Source organism: Eleutherodactylus coqui, chromosome 3, assembly GCF_035609145.1.
Source record: "Eleutherodactylus coqui strain aEleCoq1 chromosome 3, aEleCoq1.hap1, whole genome shotgun sequence".
In the NCBI taxonomy this organism is placed as follows: domain Eukaryota; kingdom Metazoa; phylum Chordata; class Amphibia; order Anura; family Eleutherodactylidae; genus Eleutherodactylus; species Eleutherodactylus coqui.
In genome coordinates, this window is record NC_089839.1 from 165,293,535 (window position 1) to 165,312,140 (window position 18,606).

At 41.5% G+C, this 18,606-nt stretch overlaps 1 long non-coding RNA gene across 2 annotated transcripts; it reads right to left on the reverse strand.

The window, feature by feature from the left end:
• Nucleotides 1-241: 241 nt before the first annotated feature.
• On the reverse strand, nucleotides 242-1,564 carry LOC136619856 (uncharacterized). 2 transcript variants are annotated; one of them, XR_010791064.1, is made up of 4 exons: nucleotides 1,513-1,564; nucleotides 642-735; nucleotides 414-555; nucleotides 242-271 (listed from the first exon to the last, which is right to left on the reverse strand). It is a non-coding gene; the product is annotated as an uncharacterized lncRNA (long non-coding RNA). The 2 variants fall into 2 exon arrangements; XR_010791063.1 differs by lacking the exon at nucleotides 1,513-1,564 and having other exon boundaries at nucleotides 642-942.
• Between the last annotated feature and the right edge of the window lie 17,042 nt (nucleotides 1,565-18,606).

Genomic DNA, 18,606 nt, shown 5'->3' on the forward strand with positions numbered 1-18,606 from the left:
GGGAGGCGCGGCCCCAATGTTCCCGCTGGATCTGTTGGCGAAACAAGAGTAACATTAGAGACCTAGAACCTCAAAATGACACCACATCGAACCCGAGCTAGGAGAGTTATTTGCACTTACGCGCGCAACACTCGACTAGTTCGGAGGAAGCGCAGTTGCTCCTGGTATGGACATTTCTTTTGTGAAGGCAACATGCCACTTTTTTCACAATCTTTTTCATGCTTCTTGTAGCAGTCCCGAACCGACCGCCAACGATTCTTGACATCTTTAACTGCAAATAATGAAAAAGGACAATTAAACAGGGTACAAGCAGTACCACCGACACCTGCAATAAAGAGTGTTGTTAGATGCAGTACAGTTCTGAGTACATCCAAGGAAGAAACAACAAAGCAGTTTCAGGAGTGTAAACTTACGTATTTCACTGTGGAGGGCAGCAGTTCCGGAGTCCCAATCGGGATACATGCCAGTGCATACCGATAGCCAGGCGTCTGCCTTTAAATCTCGGTCGCTGTAGCCCGTCTCGGCTGGGTCCCATATCTCAGGCCTACTTTCAACCTGAAGGGGGGGGAAGAAAGAAGAAAAAAAGTTGAATAGCATTCCAAGTGGGTGGATATGGTTGTGTCAGCGCACACTACACTCACCAATGTTATCATCCTGGCAACGTTTATACCCATTCGCTGGTACCACGCCATACTCCCGATATATCCTTTGCGACAACCGAAAATCTTTTTCGTCCTGTGAGTAAACAGAGAATGGTTGCATTTCATTACATACACAACATTAGTGCCCAGTGGCGCAGAATTTCAATTTGCACAAAATAACAACGAGGCTCACATCTTCGCGTCAGATGCCGAAGGGGAAAGAAGCAAGGGAGGAAAAAGGCGGGAAAAATGCATTGCAATGCAAAAGATGAAAAGGCCATAAATTGTGCAGCAAAGCAAGGGAGGAAAAAGGCGGGAAAAATGCATTGCAATGCAAAAGATGAAAAGGCCATAAATTGTGCAGCAAAGCAAGGGAGGAAAAAGGCGGGAAAAATGCATTGCAATGCAAAAGATGAAAAGGCCATAAATTGTGCAGCAAAGCAAGGGAGGAAAAAGGCGGGAAAATGCATTGCAATGCAAAAGATGAAAAGGCCATAAATTGTGCAGCAAAGCAAGGGAGGAAAAAGGCGGGAAAAATGCATTGCAATGAAAAAGATGAAAAGGCCATAAATTGTGCAGCAAAGCAAGGGAGGAAAAAGGCGGGAAAAATGCATTGCAATGCAAAAGATGAAAAGGCCATAAATTGTGCAGCAAAGCAAGGGAGGAAAAAGGCGGGAAAAATGCATTGCAATGCAAAAGATGAAAAGGCCATAAATTGTGCAGCAAAGCAAGGGAGGAAAAAGGCGGGAAAAATGCATTGCAATGCAAAAGATGAAAAGGCCATAAATTGTGCAGCAAAGCAAGGGAGGAAAAAGGCGGGAAAAATGCATTGCAATGCAAAAGAGCAATGATAGGCGAAGTAGTGCATTACCTTCGTTATCCGATGTGCCGCCCGCTGTGGAGGGCTCTGGGCCCGCTGTGGAGGGCTGTGGTGCCGCCCGCTGTGGAGGGCTCTGGTGCCGCTGTGGAGGGCCCTGGTCCGGCTGTGGAGGCCTCTGGTCACGCCCGCTGTGGAGGGCTCTGGTGCCACTGTGGAGGGCTCTTGTGGTGCCGCTGTGGGGGGCTCTGGTGCCGCTGTGGGGGGGTCTGGGCCCGCTGTGGAGGGCTGTGGTGCCGCCCGCTGTGGAGGGCTCTGGGCCCGCTGTGGAGGGCTCTGGTGCCGCTGTGGAGGGCCCTGGTCCGGCTGTGGAGGCCTCTGGTCACGCCCGCTGTGGAGGGCTCTTGTGCCGCTGTGGGGGGCTCTGGTGCCGCTGTGGGGGGGTCTGGGCCCGCTGTGGAAGGCTCTGGTGCCGCCTGCTGTGGAGGGCTCTGGGCCCGCTGTGGAGGGCTCTGGTGCCGCTGTGGAGGGCCCTGGTCCGGCTGTGGAGGCCTCTGGTCACGCCCGCTGTGGAGGGCTCTGGTGCCACTGTGGAGGGCTCTTGTGGTGCCGCTGTGGGGGGCTCTGGTGCCGCTGTGGGGGGAGTTCTGCCGGCAGAGCTCCTGCTCCCTGCTTCCAGTCTCCATCAAGTCCTGGCTGAAATGGCGCCAAGCAGCTAAAATGGCCGCTGAACCACTTCCTGGGAACAAACTTTATTGCCCCTCTTTTTCATGCGAACAATCTGCTGCGGAACCGCAATGAAAACCGCTGCAAAACAAGCAATAGCGGTTTTCATTGCGGTTGTAGCTGCGTTCATGGGGCCCTATGTAAAAAAAAACGCTGCGGAACCGTCAAAAGATTGGACATGCTGCATATTTCAAAACCGCGACGCAGTTGCATATCCGCACTGCGGCTCTGCGGAAAATTTTACGCCCTGTGAGAACGGGATTTTGGCCAAACACATTCGCACTGCATTGCACTGCAACCGCGACGGAATGGCCGCAATGCGGATATGCAACGGCCAACCGCGGGAAATAAGCAACAAATCCGCCCTGTGTGAACCCAGGCTAAAGGTCCAGTGCTCTCCCTGCAAATCCTTTTGCTGTTAATATAGTTGAAAAATAGTTCCGGGTTGTTTTTGCTCTCTTTGGCGATCAGTCTTTCTGCCTCCTCCTTGGCAATTTTGATCCTATCTTTGCATTTTTAGTTTTTTTCCCTGTACGATTTTAGCGCTTCTTCGCTGCCTTCTTGCTTTAGTAGTTTGAACGCTTTCTTTTTTTTGTTTATTATCCCTCTTACTGTCTTGTTGAGCCACATTGGTTTCCTTTTAGTTGAGATTCTTTTATTTTTAAAGGGAATGAACTGTTCACATGAGGTGGTTAGGAGCCTTTTAAACTCTTCCCATTTGTCCTCTAACTGATATTTTTGAGGATGTTGTCCCAATTAATGTTACCGATAGTAGATCTAAGCTGATCAAAGTTTAGTTTGTTTGTCGCTCCCTGATAAGGCTTCTTATTGAATGACAGCTGGAAGTTGATTATATTTTGGTCACTGTTCCCCAAGTGCCCCTCAACCTGTACCCCCTTTATTCGGTCCGGTTTGTTAGTTAGTACTAGGTCCAGAATGGCCCTCCCTCTCGTTGGTTCCTGCACAAGTTGGTTCAGATAATTATCTTTAATTACTCTCAAGAACTTATCACCCCTATGAGATTTGCAGGTTTCGTTCTCCCATGTTATATCTGGATAATTAAAATCCCCCATGATAATTACTTCATTGCAGTTTGACACCTCTTCTATCTGCCTTAATAGTAAGCTTTCAGTTTCTTCTGTTGCTTTTGGTGGTCTATAGAAAACCCCTATCAAGATTTTGTTATTTTTTTTCTCCCTTTATTTCTACCCACAGAGATTCCACGTGTTCTTCTCCTACCCCTATATCCTCCCGTAGTCTCGGCTTTAAGTATGATTTAACGTACAGACATACCCCTCCCCCTTTCTGGTTCCTTCGGTCTCTTCTGAAGAGATTGTACCCCTGCAAATTTGCCACCCAATTGCACTTATCATCCAGCCATGTTTCCGTTATTCCGACTATATCATATTTTCATCAGTCATTCTCGCTTCAAGCTCACCCACTTTACCGATCAGACTTCTTGCATTTGGGGTCATACAATTTATATCGGTTTTTTTTGTTCTTTAAATTCGTTTTGTTGCTATTCGTACTAATGGCTGATCTAACAGTTCTAACTGTACTAACCCCATCCCCTGTTCGACCCCCATTCCCCTTGCTTAGACCCGGGTCACTAGCTACACTGGCTACCCCACTATTTTTCGTTTTGCCCTCCCCCAGTCCCTAGTTTAAACACTCCTCCAGCCTTCTAGCCATCTTCTCACCCAGCACAGCTGCACCCTCCCCATTAAGATGCAGCCCGTCCCTACAGTAGAGCCTGTAGCCGACAGCAAAGTTAGCCCAGTTCTCCAGGAACCCAAATCCCTCCTTCTTACACCAACTTCGAAGCCACTTGTTCACCACCCTAAGATCCTGCTGCCTTTCTAGTGTGGCTTTAGGTGCAGGTAGTATTTGTTTTTTTGCAAATAACACCCATTCAGTATAACAATGTATAGGTTTCTGGACAGTATGGGTCTAACAGCTGAGACTCACAAAGAACACGAGAATGATGGTCCTGAAAGTCCCCACATGAATGGAACGGTGGTCATGCATGCACGCTGCAACTCCATTGATTTAAATGGGACTGCTGAAGATATTCGAAGTAGTTCACTGATCAGAAAGTTATCTGCAGGATAGGGGATCACGTTTTGCCTTGGTACAGGATCTTCAAAGGGTTTTTCCCAATATAGACATTTACCCCCTATCTACAAGATAGGGAATAAGTGATTACTGGTGATCCATCTGCTTAATTCTGAGCCTAGCACATCCAAAATGCCTCATATAAATGGTACTTTGGTGTGCTTGCTCAACCAACACTTATGATATAGCCAGAGATCGAGAAATCTCCCTACATCCTATGGAGCAATTGTCACGCATGCACATCACCTCTTCATTTACATGGGGCATTTGGGTAAACTAGTTTTGGGATTACTAGGGGTCGGACCCCCTGTAATCTGACATTTATCCCCTTCCTGTGGATAGGGTATAAACGTATTTAGTGGTAAAACCCCTTTAATGTGCTCTGTAATACATGAATACTTGAGGACTGCTGCAAGTGTTTAACCAGACATCCATAGAGGCTCCTCATCTCCAGACACCATGGCTCAGTGATTATTTGCCCCCAACCAGCCTTTAGAAGAGAAAGTGAATTTTTCTCTCCATTGCTTGTGCTGTTGGTGGAGAGAAATACCTCTGGAAAAATTCACAGTGTTTAAAGTTCCAGATTGTTGGGGAATCCTCTTCATTGGCCAACAGGGTCCACTACAGGGTGGGCCACAGAAGAGTAGCTCACCTCCTATAATATTTTGACAGGAAAAACAAGCAAGTGGATAGTTTTTTTTTCAAAAGTTTTATTGATTTATCTACATGATACAACAGATGTTAAAAGTGATTCCTGTTCACGCCTATGTACTTCTGGGCATTTTGCAATATGTTGGCTGATACTGCCTGCAGCTCTTCAACAATAATGTTGCATATAATGTTTGCAACGTTTTTCTTCAGTTCATCCAGGGTATGCAGATTATTGATGTACACTTTCTGCTTTACCTTTCTTTACAGATAAAAATTGCATTTGAACAAGTCCAGGGAACGTGGTGGCCATAACCCCTTGCTCACAGTTTGCTCTTCCATAAACAGTTCATGACCTTGTACCAGTGAGTCATGGGAGGTGTAGCGTATTGCCCTAACTTGATGGAAAAAGCAGTGCATTCTTTTGTTCTGGTGTCAGAGGTATGAAAACTGTCTAAAAGAAAATCTGTCTTTGTTGCCCATAGCATCTAATCACAGAGCAGCTTTCGTTTCTTAAACGACTGAGGTAAAGTGAAAGGGCTACAGCCTACTCCAAAGAGTGTAGTGCTGCGATTGGAGGTGGGCTGCTTTTCCATTGCCCACCATGTACTATCCAGGTATAACAATAGCATATCACTCCAATACCCTATCTAGCTGCTGTAATGTTTACTGTAAATCTCTTTCAAGATACATTCCTTAACAAGATTACCCAACAGGATCCTACTAAAATACAGTCCAAGAAATCATATTCCTCTGCATGTAGTTACAGACAGTGAGGTTTCACAGCAAGATATTGAGTTACGGATTTCACACAACAAGTTTAACTGAGCATAAAATGAAACATTGTAAGACTTAGAAGCTGCTATTACTTATGTAAGCGTCATCTACAGGTCACCCCATAGACATATGGCATTTTAGCTTTTTTAACATCCTGTTCTTTTTTAGCTTTTTTTCAACATCCTCTTCTTTACAATATTATTATTTATATACTGTCTAACCATGTTCTTAACTTTATACAAGTGGCAATATGGGGTTTGTGGAAAAACCAACACATTAGTAAATGATGGGGTCAGTAAGTGCATAGATAAGATTTAAAGGGGTTGGCTGGGACTTTACTATTGATGACTTATCCTCACGATAGGTCATCAATAGTTGATTGGTGGCGGTCCACTGCTGGGAATTCCCACTAATCAGCTGTTCACTGAACTCGCTGTCATTGCGGACACAGCTGGAAGCAGACAGCTCTGTCCATAGTACAATGTCTGAAGTTGGTATTGGAGGTGCAGCTTCCTTTTTAATGAATTGTGCTTGCATCACCAAACTAGACCACTGCTCTGTCTGATAAAGCAGCTGGTCCGATATTAGCTGGTTGGCAGGGATCCTGAATGGCAGACCCCCTGCTGATCAACTACTGATATCCTGAGGTAAGCCATCTGTAGTAAAGTCCTCAAAAAAAAAACCTTTAGACCTCCCTCACACAGAAGTTTTTTCACAGCGTTTAGTTCTGTCTTTTCAGCATAGCGCTAAACGCTGTACAATGCTCCCTTTCATTTCAATGGGGCTGCTCACACAAGGTCAAAATGCAGCATCTTCAATGCTGCACTTTGACAGCGACGCATGTCCTATCTTTGGCCATTTTCAGCCATGCATTACCCATTGAAATAAACGGGCAGCGTTAGCAGTGCTGCTGAAAGCGCGGCACAACTTGCTAGCACATTTTGGGCAGCGCTAAATGCAGCACTAGCTGCACAACCAAAGAAAAAAAAAGTTATACTCACTGATGCTGGCACCGTCGGGGTCCTTGGCGCTGCTTTCTGGGGCTCCGGGCACTTGTCAGAGGATCTTTTGCTAGTGTGGGCGTCTGAAAACCCCGTCCCCAGCAAGAGATTAGCTTATCCAGTGTCAATCACAGCCAACACCGAATGCACCAATCACAGCCACTGAATGCCTGAATAGCTCGCGGTTCAGCCAATCAGAGCAGTCTCTTGCTGGAGGTGGGATCTTGAAATCCTGTTACCAGCAAGAGATGCTCTGCAGGCACAGACAAGTGCCTGGAAGCCTGCAGGGACGGCGGATGGCGCCTACTAAGTGAGTATTTTAGCTGTGCATAATAAATGCCAGCGTGCTGAAATCACAGTAAACGCATGCCTGTGTGAGTGAGGACCTAATTTTGTTATCTTAAAAAAGGAAACAAACATGTATAAAGTCACCTCTCCCTGAATAAATACAAAAGCAAATGCATGTAATTGGTGTAGTGAAACTAGTCTTTTGGGATGTCATTTTTTGCAAATGTTATTGGAATCTCTCAATAATCCTACACTAGAGACGAGGCGATTAACGTATTAATTTATTTCCAAGCACCAATTTCCTGCACCAACTTCAAACTGTCTCTGAAACTGTTTTATGCACATACCATCTGGCAGGAATGGCTCTGAGGTGTTAGCAATGCAAATGGCCCTACATCATGAACACATCCAACACCCTTTGCTGTTTTAATTCTACAAGAGTGTCAGGTTGTTAAATGTAGCTGGTAATAATTGTGGTAAATATGTTTTTAAAGGAAATAATAATATTTGTATAGCACCAACATATTCCGCAGCACTGTACAGACCAGAGGGAACATGAACAGACACACTCACACATTGCCTACAGTATTAAACAAAAATAAACACAATCTGAACAATAGAAGTAAAAGTTTACAATCTATGAGGAAATAGAGGTGAGCTAAAAATGCTTGTTCTGTTCAATGATCCAGCCATCTTTTAAAGAAATAGGGTAGCATGTGGAATACCGTGATCAGGTTTTTGAGTGTAGATACAGGATAACTAGAGAAGAGTTTGATAAGAGGATATGATAGGTCTCTCTAAAGAGAGATGTTTTTAGGGCACCCTCAAAATTGTGTGTATTGGGGATTTAATATGATTGATCAGGGTAGCATATCCCAGAGAACTGGAGCAGCTCTTGAAAAGTCTTAGGCATGGGAGTGGGAGGTTTGCATTACAGTGCGGAACTTAGTCTAAGGTCATTACCAAAAGAGAGAGTATGGGTAGGTGGTAGTCAGAGATGAGGGAAGAAATATAGGGCAGAGCAGCTCTGTGGAGAGTTTTATGGATGAGAATGGGCAATGAATGAGCCACCAGTGCAGTGACTGGCACAGGGTATAATTCTTATGAAAAAATGTGAACCTGGCTTCTGCATTTAGGATAGATTGGAGAGGGGAGCATTTCCTAATGGGAAGATCAATCATAGGTGAGTTACATCACTCAAGACAAGAATAGATCATTCATGTTGTTTTTTCTTTGAAGGGTGAACTGTTGTTTTCATTGGTACCATGTTGGGCTATGTGAGACTTTTTGATTGCCTTTTACTGAATTTTTGTTGGGCATAGGGTGACCAAAAAAAGCCCAATTAAATAATGAGATCTTTTAATATATTAGACTTCTACTGTTACTATTTACTTCTACTATTTTCTTTACACAAAATACTACATAAGGTACAGTATACGAGACATCTTATTTCTGAAGAAAGGCTTTGTGTAATTAAAAGATTCCTCTTTCTTGAATTCCTTTTCCTCCTATGAAGAGTATCATTTAATTAAACAAGGAATACAATGAATTTTTGACTTGTGGGTAGAAGGAAGATCATGTTTAAGTGTATTACGCTCTGTTATTACACTCAGATGGAACAGATTTTTTTTCATCAGCATTAAAAGCCAGGTTCTTTCTCTTTTGTTATATAACCACGCTGTCACTTTAATGGTAGTGATCCAAAATTAATTTTAACATCTGCATCCTTGGATCGCAGCCTCCATTGTACCAACAATTATATAATTCATCCGTGCATTTTAGCACTCTCATGCGGCTAATTTTAAACTCATTTGGAGGCCTGATAATAAAAATAACTCACAAACCTATATAAGTGGAATTTTATTAGTATTCCTAAGCTTTCATGTTAACAGATGTTTGTGGGCCCACAGTGGTAGTTCCAGTATTACAAATACAGAAGGATAGTAGAGTAACCTTAACATTATAGCCAGCAAAGGTATTATCATTTACATTAATTACTTTTTGCTCTATTAATTTGTAGGTGTGGAAAAAAATAATAATTCTTTATGGAAACCATCAATATGTAGGTTAGTTGCTGTTGACAGATCTGGTTAAAGATTTGTATTTTTTTTAATCTGAGACTCTCCTATAACATTCCATGCAATGTAATATATAATATAAAATTATAGTAATATAATAATACTAGTTTCCTATCACGTGACTAAGAAACTGTTGGGTCATCTTAGATACCTGTTATTGGGTGCGATTGCAACTCTTGCACATAAAATTGTACCAAAAAGCTGTCTTACATGCTTTCGACCACATTTATATCTTGCTTTAGACACTTTTGGATACTTTTTTTCACCAAGTCAAAAAAGGGGTGTGAATTCTGGGAAAAGGGCCTGTGTTTCGTTAAGAATGGAGGCATAGGCTAATTGTGACCTTGTTTGCGTTAAACGCATCAGAATTTGGGCTCAAATACTGTCAGACTATGTTAACTAATAGGTGGTGTAAACTTAGATTAAACAGTCTAAAAATGCACCAGATCTATTATCCAGCAGAGCTGTTGTGATAAAATGGATGCATTTTAAAGGCTCTTTTACATGGAATGATTATCATTAGTGATGAGCGAGCATACTCGCTAAGGGCAATTGCTTGAGGGAGCATTGCCCTTAGTGAGTACCTGCCCGCTCGAGAGACAAGGTTCGGGTGCCGGCGGCGGGCAGGGAGCTGTGGGGGAGAGCGGGGAGGAACGGAGGGGAGATCTCTCTCTCCCCCCCGCTCCCCCCTGCTGACTGCCGCAACTCACCGCGCCGGCACCCAAACCTTGTCTCTCGAGCGGGCAAGTACTCGCTAAGGGCAATGCTCGCTCGAGCAATTGCCCTTAGCGAGTATGCTCGCTCATCTCTAATTATCAGTCAAATAAATGGGTCAAACAAGCAAAAATTAGCAATAATTGTTTAGTGTAAACGCAGCCAGCTATTGAACGATGGACGGTAAATCTTTCGCTTTTTGTTTGCTAATTTTATGCAAACATAAAAATCAGCATTGGCTCGTTCATTAATTGTTCAGTTTAATTACGATTGTTCAGTTGTTCTCAGTCACTTATACAGTGAATGTGGTTGACTGAATGATTTCTCGTTTGAATGTGTCAATGATTTACCTGTATAAACAGGCCGCCCGAGCGAACAAGCGAACTCTGACACCATTCACTCTTTCAAACAATGTGTGGTTTGGTGTAAATGGGACCCAAAGACAGCCTGTCTAAGTTTACACTGCTAGACATGACTAGTAAATCTACCCGAAAGATCTCTGTGATCGCAATAAAGGCAGGATGCACACGGTGATGTCACAGCACAATAATCATGCTTATTGTGTTCTGCAATAGAGTAACAATGAAAAAAGGTTTAGTACTGTGTTAGCCAGTAGAGCAAAATGTGATTGTTCTCAGCAAGAGAAACCACGTAATCTTGTAGATATGACAACTTTTAATGGCTAACAAAAATACATGATGTCAATGTGAGCTTTCAAACCATCACAGGTTCTTCTTCAGGCTTAAATGAAATAGATCCGAAGAGGCATGCATATTTATACACACATACTTATGACAAGGCACAGACAGGGAGTGAAGAAGGCTTTATGGTCCCTGAATTAGTGTTAGGGGGTCACCAGGCCAGCAGTGTTATCTATGCTATAGATTTCTTATACATCCCACTCATGCATAAATCCTTGTGAAGAATTTAGCCCTTTACTGAAAGTGTCAAAATTAGTTATAGTAATGCAAGTGATGCCTCAAAATAAGAATATGAAACTGTGATGTCAGTACATGGAGAATAAATCACTGTGAAGTCAGCAAATAGTTAATGAGCACAATGATCGTTACAGTATAATAATAATGACATCAAAATAGGGATAAAAATGGTGATTTCTCAGGTAATTGGACAGCACCTAGATAAAAAATAACACTAGTATCATTGCAAAGCACATTTAAAAATGTGCACAATGCCATAATATACCAAAAAATCTTTACTGCATACTACATTAAAACATTTTAAGAGATAGAGTACAACTGAAAAACAATAAACCATGATTAATAATATACCCCAGTATAACAAGTCAATAAATATATCACTATATCACAGGTATAACAAAGTGCAAATCCAAGATCATTGTTATGCTGTATACATAATGACCCACAATCTACCACCAATGCTGGTGTTAAAGGGGAAGGGGGGGGAGCTAGGCAATTGCCCAGGGCCCTCAACCCCAAGGCGGCCACCAGGTAGTCTTAGGCAATGATTGGATTTGCCAATATGCAAGTGTACAGACAAGTTCTGGCACCATCCCTGATCCATGGTGTAGAATAGGGGTTGGAATTGCGGGGCCATATACTAGAAAGCACAAGAGCCTCCCTCACAACTAACATGAACTTTCAGATGACAGACAATGTGCTGTCTTCTTCATGTCACTGTAGAAAGCCCCTAAGCTGTAGTTTGTTAGAAATTGCTCAATGGACTCAGAGTGTAATCTGCACCATCTCCCACCCCAGCCCTGCTATATGTGTTATACCTGCCACAAGGTCAGAGTCCTTTGAATATTTACATTGATTTAACCCTTAAACTCCAAATTGAGTTACTGCTGTGTCACCTTTCCAGCGGTAAAAAGATTACAGCCAAGGTTATAATCACTGTACGGAGGTAATATTTAAATGCTATATGGTGGTAATATTTGATCTGATAAATAGTAATGTACATGAATAATAAACCCTACCAACACCCATGGAAATGAAACAGCAATTGACAGCTATCTGTGTAAGACTGTACATACAGGGGTAGCTGTCAATCATTGATAGCTCTACCCATTTGACTGTTCAGCCCACAACGTGCAGAGGTTTAACCCCTTAGTGACCACTCATACGTGTTTTCACATCCTGGGTATCTTGGCTTTAATCTACAGGGCCATAAAAATATGCTGGCCCTGTAGGCTTAATCCCCGGGGTCTGTGTGTGTGACAGCTTGCGTCTCTCAGCTGCCAGAGGTAGCCAAGAGCTTGGAGCTGTCACCAAGATGACTGCCACAATTTTCTATCTACACTATGCGCTTCTCTATGGTTGTCCAGATTGATCACATGGTCAGTAATACCAATTATAGAGCAGGTATAGTACACTGGTAGCCTAACACTAGGCTGAACTAGATGGACTTTGTCTTCATTCAGCCTAACATACTATATTACTATGTTACTACCAATGTACTATGTGTGATTAGGTGATCTACACCTGGCAGTGAATATCTTGACCACCTGAAAACGGTGCCAGGAGCCAGCAGAACAGAGAGACCACCAAGATGATCATCTCCAGGTAATATACCCCCTATATCTTCCAGTAGTAGGATAGAATTATCTCCCGAAACTGGAGGGTCACTTTACGTAATCATAGGTTGAGTGGAGAATTCTCTCACATTCTCATAACATAGACAATATGAAGTGATAAGTGAAGCCACTATAGGACTATATAGTAAAATGCTGCTGAATCCAATTAAGAGTGATATCTGCATGTTTATTCTTCTAAGTACTTCAATGTAGATTAATCTGCTTCCTATGAAATTGGCAAAAATGTATAAGTGTCTGAGATACGGAAATCATATTGTGAGATTCATAGAGATTATCATTCACATAAATCCCTATTACTAATAACACCATGGAATATATTGGGGCTATACAAACAACAAGAAATAAAGCACTTTGCAAATGTGTTAGGCAGGTGTGCAAAAAATGTCCCAAAATAAGAATACTTTCAAAATAGAAGTGTTAATAGTTTAATTAACAAAATGCAACGTGAATGAACAAAAGAGAAATCTAAAGCAAATCAACATTTGGTGTGACCACCACTTGCCTTCACAAGGGCACAATTCTTCTAGGTAGATTTAAACAAAGTCAGGGATTTTGTGGGATTATAGTCATGTGTAGGATTAACCAATTACACCAAACAGGTGAATATGGTCACCATTTTCATATGTTGGTTGAAATACTGTCATTAACTGAAACAGAAACTGTGTAGGAGGCTTAAAACTGAGTGAAGAACAGCCAAACGTGGCTAAAGAAGTGAGATTATGAAAGATAGTTTCATGTCACAGGCCATACACCATGACAAGACTGAACACAACAGCAAAACACAAGGTAGTTATACTGAATCAGCAAGGTCCCTACCATGCAAATATTTCAAAGCATAATGGGGTTTCAAGATGTGCTGTTCAAGCTCTTTTGATGAAGCACAAACAGATGGGAAACGTTACGGACCTTAGACGCAATGGTCAGCCAAGGAAACTTATTGCAACAGATGAAAGAGACATTAACTTTATATCCTTCAAAATCGTATGATGTCCAGCAGTGCGAGCAGCTCAGAACTGGCTGAAACCAGTGGAACCAAGGTACACCCATCTACTGCTCGGAGAAGTCTAGCCAGAAATGGTCTTAATGGTAGAATTGGGGACAAGAAGAATACCTTTAATGTAGAAACAAGACCAAGCAACTCAACAATGTAGTTTGTAGTTCTGGACTGATGAGTTAAAATTTGAAATATTTGGCAGTAACAGAAGGCAGTTTATTCGCTGAAGGGCTGGAGAGCGGTACAATAATGAGTGTCTGCAGACAACATTGAAGCATGGTGGAGATTCCTTGCAAGTTTGGAGCTGCATTTCAGCAAATTATTTAGCAATTTGGGCAGGATTAACGATGTCCTCAATGATGAGAAATACAAGCAGACACTTATCCATTATGCAATACCATCAGGGGGACATTTGATTGGCTCCAAATTTATTCTGCAGCAGGACAACAACCCCAAACATGCAGCCAATGTCATTAAGAACTGAAGAAGAACAAGGAACCATGGAAGTGATAATGGGGCCCCCACAGAGTCCTAATCTCACATCATCGAGTCTGGCTGGAATTATATGAAGAGACACATTTAAGCAAGTTTACATCCACTTTACCATCCACAAGTTTAAGATCTGTGCTTAGTTCTCCAAGATGTTTAGAACAGCCTCCCTTCCGAGTTCCTTCACAAACTATGCGCAAGTGTACCTAAAAGAACTGATGCTGTTGGGAAGACAAAGGGTCGTCACACCAAATACTGATGAGATTTATATTTCGCTTTTGTTCATTTATTTTGCATCCTGTTCATTGACAAAAATAAACTATTAACGCTTCTATTTTTGAAAGCATTCTTACTTTGAAGCATTTTTTCCACATCTGCCTAAAATGTTTGCCCAGTACTGTATATAAAATAGATCCATGTCATTTTACTTTTACAGCCAATTAAGTTGAGATGATTTGAAGTCCAAGGTAGCAATCAAAAATATAAATGGCCCAAGATAAAAACAGTGGTGTGTTGAATGTTCCAGGTTTGTACATGACAGAAAATAATATATGTAGTCAATTTTCCATAACTTACCTCCTTAGCGACATTGTAGGAAACAGCATACCTTTAATACAAGCTTAGCTTACTGACAGATCTGGGTCTCAATGAAGACTCTTATATTCTTTTGTAACCGGTTTATCCATTGCTTGAATCAATATGAATGGAACATTTTTTTTTTGGATTTGATAATCCTATAAGCCAACCATGCCCGTTGTCATAGAAACTGCATTTGCTGTCCTTCAAGCGTTTAAAGCCTTGTCTTATTTTCAATTACAGTCCTGTCCTACATTTCAAGTATGTTCTTCTTGGGTATCCATGTTCTCAATGTACTAGGCATGCTGTGCAACAATCATACTACCCTTATAGTAGATACAGTAATCATTTTAAAGTCAAAATTCATGAACGTAGATTTAGGTTTTTGAAATCGGTGTCAAAAATGTTTTCGCAATGGCCAATCTGGTTCTGGTCACTCACTTTTCGAACTTGTACTTATATAATAGTTAATGTGACAACTGGCAAAATAACAAATTGCTTTATTTACCTGAAATTACGTTTATGTGCTGAAAAGTCACTTTAAAGTGCTGGCCATTAAGGGTCTCCTTTCCTTCTAATTTTCTATCCACCTTTGTGGTCAAGTGAAGAATCATTATTGTAAAAACAAACGCTGGATTATTCGAACTTGAACAATAATCCTTCAGGGTAAACATGGCCAACGATTGAATGACAAACAGGAATTTGTTTGATTCTCGTAGATTATTTATTTTGCTCACGCATAAAAATCATTGTTCGCTCGTTTGTACATTGTTACGTGTAAACAGCGATCATTTAGTCGCTCACATTCACTGGTACAATGAGCAAGCAATTTATCTGCTTGTATAAATAGGCTGCACGATCAAACTCTGTCTTCTTTCCTTTGTGCAAACGATAAATCGCTCAGTTTGAAAAAGTACCCAAAGGGTGGTTTCAGACAGCCGTAGGCGCAACTACGCTCGCTGATATGGAGTGTAGTTGCACCTGAATGAGAGAAATTTCTTGCCCTTCACTGGTCATTCAAACTCTGCGCAACAGTGTAGGAGTTTGAGAAAAAGAAAATGGGAAAATATGTCCTGCCCTATCTTTCCCACAAGTAGTATTCACTACATACTGGAAAAATAGGGAAGTTCTATCCTTTCTCGGCCGCAGTATTAACGGTCGGGAAAAGAGCTAGTGAAAACGAAACTCTTGAAACCCACTGAAATCAGTGGGTATTTTTTGTCCCAGCTGCATAAGGGGAGAAAAACATATTTGTCAAAATAAGCCCTAACACAGATAGCAAGATGAAAAACTAGAATTGGAGTAGGGTGAATGGGATCTAGATGGGACTTTAGACTAAGGGGTTGGGAAAACAGAAAACAAGATTTGTAAGCTATTTGATGAGAATAAGGAAGATGTATGAGGGCTTGTTATTTGTAGGACAAGTTAACAGTACTATTTGAAGTACTGTACCAAATAATGTACCAACTACTGAACAATATCCCTCATTCCGCATGCATGCAAGATCATTCTCAAAATTATACAGGAAAGACTGAGATCAGTATTCAAAGCGACACTCCCTGATGTGCAGGCAAGAGTCCGTCGAGGACGCGGCACCTGCAATAGGCAATGGAAAAAGCTCGAGAATAAGAAAAGAATATCTACATGTGCTTCATCGACTACATCAAGGCCTTTGACTGCGTCGACCATAGCAAGCTATGGCACACTCTACAAGAGCTGGGCATATCGGCACATTTAGTCAAGCTGATAAAATCACTTTATACCAATCGGAAAGCCACTGTGACAACACACAAAGGGGGCACAGATTAGTTTGGGATCGGCAAAGGCATCCAATAGGGCTGCATGCTCTCACCTTCTTGTTTTACCTATGTGCAGAAGTGATAATGTGGAAAATGGACCTAGATGAATTAGAAACCGGGGTGAAATAGGTGGCAGAAACATCAACAATCTCCAGTATGCAGATGACACAAATCTGGAGCAGGTCTGAAGCAGCTGATAGGGAAGATTAAAACTGAAAATGGGCCTTTAGTTGAATTTAAAGAAGACGAAAATTATGGCAACTGCAAAATTAAAATCAAAATGATTCCATATAATGCTTGTCAGACTTTATCTTCTTTGGTTCAAAAATTGACCAGGCTGGAGAATTTATTCCAGAGATAAAACGTAGAATAGCATTGTGGTGAAGCGCGATGCTAAACATGGACAAAATCTGGAAAAGTAGGGATATCGGCATCGCAACTAAACGCAGGATAGTGCAAACCACCATTTTCCCCATTGCCATGCATTGATGTGAAAGTGGACAGCGAAAAAAGCTGATAGAAGGAGGATTGATGCATTTGAGCTGTGGTGCTGGCGGAAGCTGCTGCGTGTACCCAAAATCCTGAATCATATAAGACCCAATATATTACTGGATGACAAGATGACTGGGCTCAGGCTCATGGAGCACAAGATGAACGGACTCAGGCTCACATATTTTGGCCATGTAATGCGAGCAGAGTCGCTAGAAATATCTGTAATACTTGGACAGATCAGTGGCAAAAGAAGACCCGGCCGCCAATGAACACAATGGCTGATACTGTCAGAGCTGAGACTGGCATGGATATCACACAACTGAAAGACATAGTGCAAAGCTGAAAAACATGGAGGGAGGAAGCCTTTAGGGTCGCCGAGCAACGTGAACGACTAAACAGCTAACAACAAGAACCATATAATGTAAAGCTTAAAATTCTAAAAAAAAAAAGTAAGATTAAATTTAAAAAATGCCATTGCACCATTGTTTTTAGGTTTATTTATTTTGAAGGACAGTATGATTGTGGTACCAAATGTATATTGTTTTTATATATGGAACTACTTTAAATATATGTTTAAACGTATTTTTCAATTTTGGTATTGTGTGATTTGTTTCTAATGGTGTTCACAGTGCAAGGTAAATATTGCAATATTTTAATAGTTTGGGCTTTTTTTAACCAGCATAACAATACCAATTATGTGAAAAGTTAGCTTTTTTAACTTGTAATATTTGGAGAGTTTTATTAACATTGTTAAAAACTTTCTTAAAAACCTGTTTTCTTATTTTTTCTTTTAGTTCCAGTAAGAAACTTGGACATGAGAACATAGAATGCACTGCAATATCTACTGCATGTATTGCAGAGTATTATGCTGTCAGCTCTATCCTGTAACACTCTGTCAAGGTGGGCCTTCATTACACCCACAGCAACCCTGACAATCTGTCTCTGCACCGCAGTTGCATCCCTAGGGGTAATAGATGATGGGAGAGGCCCTCATGTCTGTATAATGGCTTAGATGACGTGTTTGCTACTAAATGCTTAAACAGTCTGGATCAGAGTTATGTCCAATCCTGGCTGTTACAGGCTCAGAACATGTGACAGACTCAACAATATGTGATGTGCTTGTCTGTCACACGTTATTCAAAAACAAGAAGCAGATTTGGGGATTTAATTACAAACAAACTACAAAGGACAGGTACACAATCCACACAACACTGAAAAATTTAAGGTTTACCGGTTTTTATGACACACTGGTAAGTTCCATTTACTGCCATAGTGCAGCTCTGATTCTTGTTTTTTACAGTTTATTGGAAAATGGGGACACTACAGGAGAAATCATTTTGTGTGCTTGAGTTTACTAAGTGTGAACTCCTTGTTCAAGTGAATTCCTGCATCAATTTCAAAACCAGCCGCCCCATCATGGACTACCAGTTTGATGTTTGCTGTGCGACACATGGTGCCCATGTTGAATGCATACCACACGGCACACCTAAGTGACCACACAACTGTAAATGAGACACCCAGTGTTGTTATGTGGCAGAAAATCGAACTTACTGGTATGTCATAAAAAATCTTGAACCTTCCTCTTGTCAGGGATGTGTGGATTGTGTACCTGTCTTTTGTAGTTTCTTTGTAATTAAATCCCCAAATCTGCTCATTCTTTTGGCCTCATTCACATGAGAATTTTTACACGACTATTTTAGCACAATAAAATGTTGCCCCCAAATCGCTACCATGTGAAGGATCGGATTCCAATGTATTCATTCCCATGCGGTTTTTTTTTAGGTGCGGGGGAAAAAAAAATCACATAGTTAAAACATCAAATCGGCGACCATTTTCAGTTGCAGATTCTTCACGCTGCATCAAAAGCTAAATCTTG